We start from the raw sequence: 7,500 nt of genomic DNA, 5'->3' as shown, positions 1-7,500 counted from the left end.
TATGTCTGTGATCGCCTGACTCTGCATGGCAATGTTCCTTGTTTTTATAAGGACAGTAACATCTTGAGTCTTGAGAGTCTTGAAGATCTTTTGTTGATCGTGTCTCACCATTCTAACACTCCCATTTAAAACCTGATTTTTGTTCTCTGTTTCTTCAGATTTGTGAAAGTCTTAACATGGATGTTCCACTGTGGTACGACGCGCGGCGTACACAGTTCTCCCTGGTCATCCGACACCGCTGTGGTCAGTCAAGGTCCGCTGGCAGAGTTAAGCCAGCAATTTGCTGGGTCATCACTCTAACCCCTTTTAACGGGGACTCCGCCTTGACACATGGACTATAAGGGACTGCGGCGTTTCGGCTTACCTTGCAGTACCTGTTCAAGATGCATGCCTTCTTGTCAACTACAACCTCTGAAGTACCAGTGTGTCACGGGTGTGGGCTAAGTGGTGCACCCTGGCAGTCTTGTCATCACTCTAACCCCTTAACGGGGACTCCGCCATGACACGTGGACTAGGGGACTGCGGCGTCTAAGCTTACCTTGTTTCATTTCATTTTCATTTCATTTTCATTACTTTATTGTCCCATCGCTGGGAAATTCGGGTCGCTTCCTCCCAGTGGAAAGCTAGCAGCAACGGAGTCGCGCTACCCAGGTGTCTGCGTGTTTAGGTGTATTCAGCCACCTGCACTTATGGCAGAATGACCAAGGTATTTTACGTGCCATTGTGATGACACGGGGGTGGGATATGGCTTCCGTCTCTGGGTCTGCACATAAAGTTGACCCGTGTCCGTCCCGGCCCGAATTCGAACCTGCGACCTTCCGATCACAAGTCCAGTGCTCTACCAACTGAGCTACCGGGCCCCCCAAGTTGTAGTACCTGCTAACGGAGCGTGTTTTCCGGTTAACTACAACAGCTTGTGTTTAGATAACCAACATCAAGAACAATTGTTGTTGTCATCATTTTCACGAGTTTTCATTCACAAGCACCTGGGAAATAAATATCATGTTCCCCAGGCAATAAATCCCCGGTTACCATAGTTGCAGGAAGCAGGTTATACATGGATAATCAAAAGCAAACCCAATAGAAACGCTCGGGGATTCTTCGGCTCTTTTCATTGGTGTTTCCCCAGACCTAAACAGACGACACGACACTGCTTTGCAAAGTTCCAAAAACAAATGAAACCTAGCGATATGTTTTGTCTTCTTACAGAGTCATGGAGTGCGTGTATCTGTGTTTTGATACACAGACGTTCGGAGAAACACGAACGTCAAGTTCAAGTAAAACGACCCCTGACACACACATTTTGACCCGTGCACAAGACGTTATATCGATAAACGAAGCACAAATAAGAAACAATAATAAAAGCAAAGAAAATAGCAACAAGACATGCAAACATCTAACAAAGCCGAGCAAGCAGAATGACAGGTCTAATGAAAAACAAAGAGGTACTGAGTCGGAAACAAGATCGCGATTCTTTCCTTCGCTGCACGACGCAAATCTTCTGTGACCTTTGACCAAACGTAGCTTCCACATTCGATCACTCAGCTTAATATTTACAACAGAAAGCCGAGGGGGTGGAATACCGAGATGAACCTACAGAACTGTGCATCCTCAAACCTGACATATTCATCCCAACATTTAATTAACTCAAAAACACAGAAAGTTGCTTTCACACGCCAGCTTTGATTGCCAGTGGTTATCAAACCGGGACTCGTGTGGTTATCAGTACGGAACCCGTGTTTTAAAGCATGGCTCCCTGGGTTGATTGCGCACTTATTTTCTCACAACCAAAATGATGACAAAAACTATGTTTGGTGGTTTGTTGACAGACCAGCTTTTTTGTCGGTCCTCGGGGGGCATATCGACTTTTGTTTCATAATTATTGACCGCGGCCTTCGGCCTTGGTCAATAAATATGAAACAAAAGACGATATGCTCCCCCTCGGACCGACAAAAAAGCTGGTCTGTCAACAACCCATCAAACATCTTATATTGTCTACTTTTTTGAAATTACGAATGCTAAGATGTTAGACTTTCCCAGCCCCATAGCCTGTGAGACATTTGAACTTTTAATTAAGTTGCCCTTTGTTCCACCATTGTTTTACATCCAAATCAACAAGCTGCTACCAAGAACGCCCAGGATTCCCCTTGACAGTGCTTAACTTTCCAGTGTGTTAAGTGACGACTTTAGATTACTTAAAGGTGCATTACCTTCTGTGTAATCAAAACACAAGAACTCATTGGAACGTATAGTTATGACAAAACAATACTTACAGTCACTGATCTTCGACCTAACGTTTTTTTTTCAAGTGGACAGGCCGACAAGCACGTATAATACTGAGAATTATCTCATCTGAAAGAAGGCAATAAAGAAAGATAATAAATTATGAAAGAAAGAAAAAAAACCGAAAAAAACCACCTGAAGAAGCACACTGAGAAAAAAACATTAGTACTAGCGTTTTCCCTTTCCCAAACACACTCAAAATTAGAGGGTGACAAATCACCGTAGCAAGGAATTAAGCTTTTGACATACGCACCAACAACGGACAAACTCCCTTCACATGTCAACCCAAGCAATAACTTGTCACTGCGCTGGGGAAAAAGCCAACGCGACCCCCGGAACATGGACAACTGATAGTTGGGGCCATGCAACAGGGATATGTAAAATGATCTGACCAATGTTGGGTTTTGTCTGTGTCTTGTCCGACTACGGTAGACGCCATGTTTCATGTCCTCGACAATGTCAGGTTGGATTTGTTCCAGCTTTTTATTTATTTATTTTTTTGGGTCAAGGCGTTTCTGTCTTTTTGCGGATGTGTAATATATTGCATACATGATGTTTAATGCTTCTATTGTATTTTTTTGGTTTTGTTCGGAATAGCTCAAATGCACGTAATGAGATAAAGTATGTATGTTATAAAAGCTTAAGTTTGTACTATATTATATTTTTAAAATCGTATGTGCATAATCCCAGCGAAGCTGGAGGTATCCCACAAACGCTATACTGTAATCGACTTGAGAAATGCTCATCCCGATAATACATGATAAAGGAGGATTCTTTGTGCCCGGTCAGCGGCTACAGTTGGGGATGGAAGTTCACCAAAAATGGGGAACATACTAAGTAAAATGGCTTCCCCCAGCTTCCCCCTACCTGAATACCTTAATGGTATTTGACCTAAAGGACGTTATGATATATTATTTGGAACATAATACAGTGGCGGTGGTGATGGTGGTTTGCGAAAATGTTTGACCGTGTCAGTGTGCCTGCCTGTCTGTCTCTCCCTCTAAAACCGGCACGGACCGGCACGGTTGGCCTAGTGGTAAGGCGTCCGCCCCGTGATCGGGAGGTCGTGGGTTCGAACCCCGGCCGGGTCATACCTAAGACTTTAAAATTGGCAATCTAGTGGCTGCTCCGCCTGGCGTCTGGCATTATGGGGTTAGTGCTAGGACTGGTTGGTCCGGTGTCAGAATAATGTGACTGGGTGAGACATGAAGCCTGTCAGTGCTGCGACTTCTGTCTTGTGTGTGGCACACGTTATATGTCAAAGCAGCACCGCCCTGATGGCCCTTCGTGGTCGGCTGGGCGTTAAGCAAACAAACAAACAAACAAAAATCTCCCTCTAAATCTGTCCATGCACACAAGCTTTCATAAGAAATCTATTAACGGGTTTGGTTTTCTCACAAAAAACGCCATGTCTGACAGTAATCTGAAAGACTTAAAGCAGCTAAAAGGGATGTCCAGTGTGGTATCCGGACCGCACATTTTGAAGTATACTACGTGCTACCCAGCACGAACCACAACGTCTTTTTAAAGTAATAAATGCTAATGTTCAGTGCCATGACGTGTTTGTGGTTTATCCCGTGAGCTTTGTTAATAACCAGGAATTTCTACCACTCTGCTACGCCTTACTGACCCCATGAACCCACCATCTCCACCACGCCCTGCCCCCCCCCCCCCCCAAGTCTTCTTCAACTGCATGTCAAAGTGCCTGCCCCCCCCCCCCCCGCCCAAACACCCACACACACACACCCACCCTCACACACACACACACACACGATTATGTATGCAGGCGTGATAATCTTGGTGTGTGTCTCTCTCTCTCTCTCTCTCTCTCTCTCTCTCTCTCTCTCTCTCTCGCTCTCTCTCTCCTCTCTCTCTCTCTCTCTCTCCTCTCTCTCTCTCTCTCTCTCTGTCTCTGTCTCTATCTGTCTCTCCCCCTCTCCCTCTCCCCCCCTCTCTCTCTCTCTCTCTCTCCTCTCTCGCTCTCTCTCTCCTCTCTCTCTCTCTCTCTGTCTCTCTCTCTCTGTCTCTCTCTATCATGCATAATGTATTCGGATAAGTAATGTTGTAATTAGTAATACTGTATGATTGCGATTGACAATTGTCCTTTTATTGTCTTTATTTTTATGTCTTAGTTTAGCAGGGACAGATTGTAAGACTAGGCGTGAGCCTAAAATCTCCATCCTTGAGTAATAAAGTTCGTTCGTTCGTTCGTTCGTTCTCTCTCTCTCTCTCTCTCTCTCTCTCTCTCTCTCTCTCTCTCTCTCTCTCTCTCTCTCTCTCTCTCTCTCTCTCTCTCTCAATCTCTCTCTCTCTTTTTTTTTCTCTCGTCTATTTTCTGTCTGTCTGTTAGACTGTCTGTCTATAATTATGGCTGTCTCTGTCTGTATGTCTCTGTCTGTCTGTCTGTCTGTCTGTGTCTGTCTGTCTGTCTGTCTGTCTGTCTGTCTCTCTCTCTCTCTCTCTCTCTCTCTCTCTCTCTCTCTCTCTCATTTTTGGGTAATCTTCGCTTTCCCGTGTCTTGTGTTCATGTGTCGCGGCTGTTCTGGAAAATAACGTGAGAAGCCTTCTAGAAATGCAGTGGGAAAATCTTTATTTGCTCGTGCGGTTAAAGAGACAGTAACAAACACACCCCTCCCCTCTCAACCTTTGCAACGACACCCCACCCCCTCTTCCCTTTTCCAGCTCTTCATGCAGAATGCAGAAAACCGTTGTTGCAGCCGGTCACATTAAAGGTACTGAACTTGTCAAATCCAGGTGCACGGAGCCCCTGGGGCTTTTAGTCATACCTCAGGCAGCTATCCGTTAGAAGAACTACCAAGTTTCATTGACTTGCACCCAAAGAGTCAAGAACTGCGAATTTTTTACGAATTAATTTCGTACTCGGACCCGGCTGGTCTTGGCCTATTTTTGGATCTAAATTTAGATCAGGTAGATCACCACATCATGCACAAAAAGACACGTCACTAGCAAACTATGTCAGACGTCATCATGAGTTTGTGTGAAACAAAATGGAGGCCGGAATCACTCAGTTGAATCGAACTCCGACCAAACACCACGTAATAACTAGGTTAATTTATGCACTCGCGTGAACAAGAAACTGTCGAGCTTCACAGATGTCGTCGTTGGGTAGTTTTGGGTTTGTTTTACTACCATAGGAGGATTTTTGAACTGTAAATGCACTCAGCTGCAACAAAAAGGCAAAACGAAGGCTGTGAGCTGCACTGTGCCTTTAAAGCGTAGTATCTTCAATGGACCGCTTTTGCTGGCAAAAATGTCCATTTAACAATCTTAACAAGAAAATGTGCATTGCTACTGAGATAAACAATCTGTGCTCGAGCCATAGGATTACAGGTACTTTTTGTTAACAGAAATGTAACACGATGTCAGGGCTTGCCTTGTCAGTGTACTCGCCTTTTGTTGCAAGATGTAAACTAATTAGTTATGTCTTGGCAGACAATGCGAGGAGCGGGAAATTACCTTGCTAACCTTTTGTCTCGTGAGAGAGGGACTGTGTTGAACTAATGTCTCGACAATGCGAAGGCAGGAAGTTGTTGTGTTTGGGGTCGATTTGATTTCTGTTGTCTGCACTGTTTGACTCTGTTTTGTTTTTGTTACATTTAGTCAAGTTTTGGCTAAATGTTTTAACATAGAGGGGGAATCGAGACGAGGGTCGTGGTGTATGTGTGTGTGTGTGTGTGTGTGTGTGTGTGTGTGTGTGTGTGTGTGTGTGTGTGTGTGTGTGTGTGTGTGTGTGTGTGTCTGTCTGTCTGTCTGTCTGTGCGTGTATGTGTGTAGAGCGATTCAGACCAAACTACTGGACCGATCTTTATGAAATTTGACATGAGAGTTCCTGGGAATGATATCCCCGGAAATTTTTTCTTTTTTTCGATAAATACCTTTGATGACGTCATATCCGGCTTTTTGTAAAAGCTGAGGCGGCACTGTCACACCCTCATTTTTCAATCAAATTGATTGAAATTTTGGCCAAGTAATCTTCGACGAAGGCCGGACTTCGGTATTGCATTTCAGCTTGGTGGCTTAAACATTAATTAATGACTTTGGTCATTAAAAATCTGAAAATTGTAAATAAACGATCCAAATTTACGTTCATCTTATTCTTCATCATTTTCTGATTCCAAAAACATATAAATATGTTATATTTGGATTAAAAACAAGCTCTGAAAATTAAAAATATAAAAATTATGATCAAAATTAAATTTTCGAAATCAATTTAAAAACACTTTCATCTTATTCCTTGTCGGTTCCTGATTCCAAAAACATAGATATGATATGTTTGGATTAAAAACACGCTCAGAAAGTTAAAACGAAGAGAGGTACAGAAAAGCGTGCTATCCTTCTCAGTGCAACTACTACCCCGCTCTTCTTGTCAATTTCACTGCCTTTGCCACGAGCGGTGGACTGACGATGCTACGTGTATACGGTCTTGCTGAAAAATTGCATTGCGTTCAGTTTCATTCTGTGAGTTCGACAGCTTGACTAAATGTTGTATTTTCGCCTAACGCAACTTGTTCTGTTATATGTTGTTTAAATGTGTATGCTTCGTTTAGTTTTTCTTCTGTGTGTGTGTGTGTGTGTGTGTGTGTGTGTGTGTGTGTGTGTGTGTGTGTGTGTGTGTGTGTGTGTGTGTGGTGTGTGTGTGTGTGTGTGCGGTGTGTGGTGTGTGTGTGTACCCACGTTTCCACAGGTTTGGTTGCCTAAATCACCATAAGGCAATCATCCACACGTGGATGGCAACCTAAACTCTGGATGGCAACCTAATTGTGTGGATGGTCGCTTCATTTAACACCGTTAAATTGACTTTTTTGACGGAAAGAATGTCATAACAATGTTCAAAATGACATTCTTTCCGTCCTCTATAGGCGACGAAATAGGTCAAATTTTGTGCATTTTTTAGTGCAAAATTCTTCGATGCCGGAGCGAGTACTGCACCCAGTGCTGTTGTAGTGCAAGTGCACTAGAAAGGCACTACACCCAGTGCCGCCTCTTAGGTAACCATCCACACTTTAGGTACGTGTGTTTCTGTTTCTGCTTGACGTGTTCTATCTGCGTGTCTTGTCTGTCGTTATGTCTCTCTCTCTCTCTCTCTCTCTCTCTCTCTCTCTCTCTCTCTCTCTCTCTCTCTCTCTCTCTCTCTCTCTCTCTCTCTCTCTCTCTCTCTCTCTCTCTCTCTCTCTGGATGTCTCATTCTGTCTCTCC

Source organism: Littorina saxatilis, linkage group LG8, assembly GCF_037325665.1.
Source record: "Littorina saxatilis isolate snail1 linkage group LG8, US_GU_Lsax_2.0, whole genome shotgun sequence".
NCBI lineage: Eukaryota > Metazoa > Mollusca > Gastropoda > Littorinimorpha > Littorinidae > Littorina > Littorina saxatilis.
The sequence above is the reverse complement of the archived record's forward strand: the minus strand, read 5'-3'. Positions refer to the sequence as shown.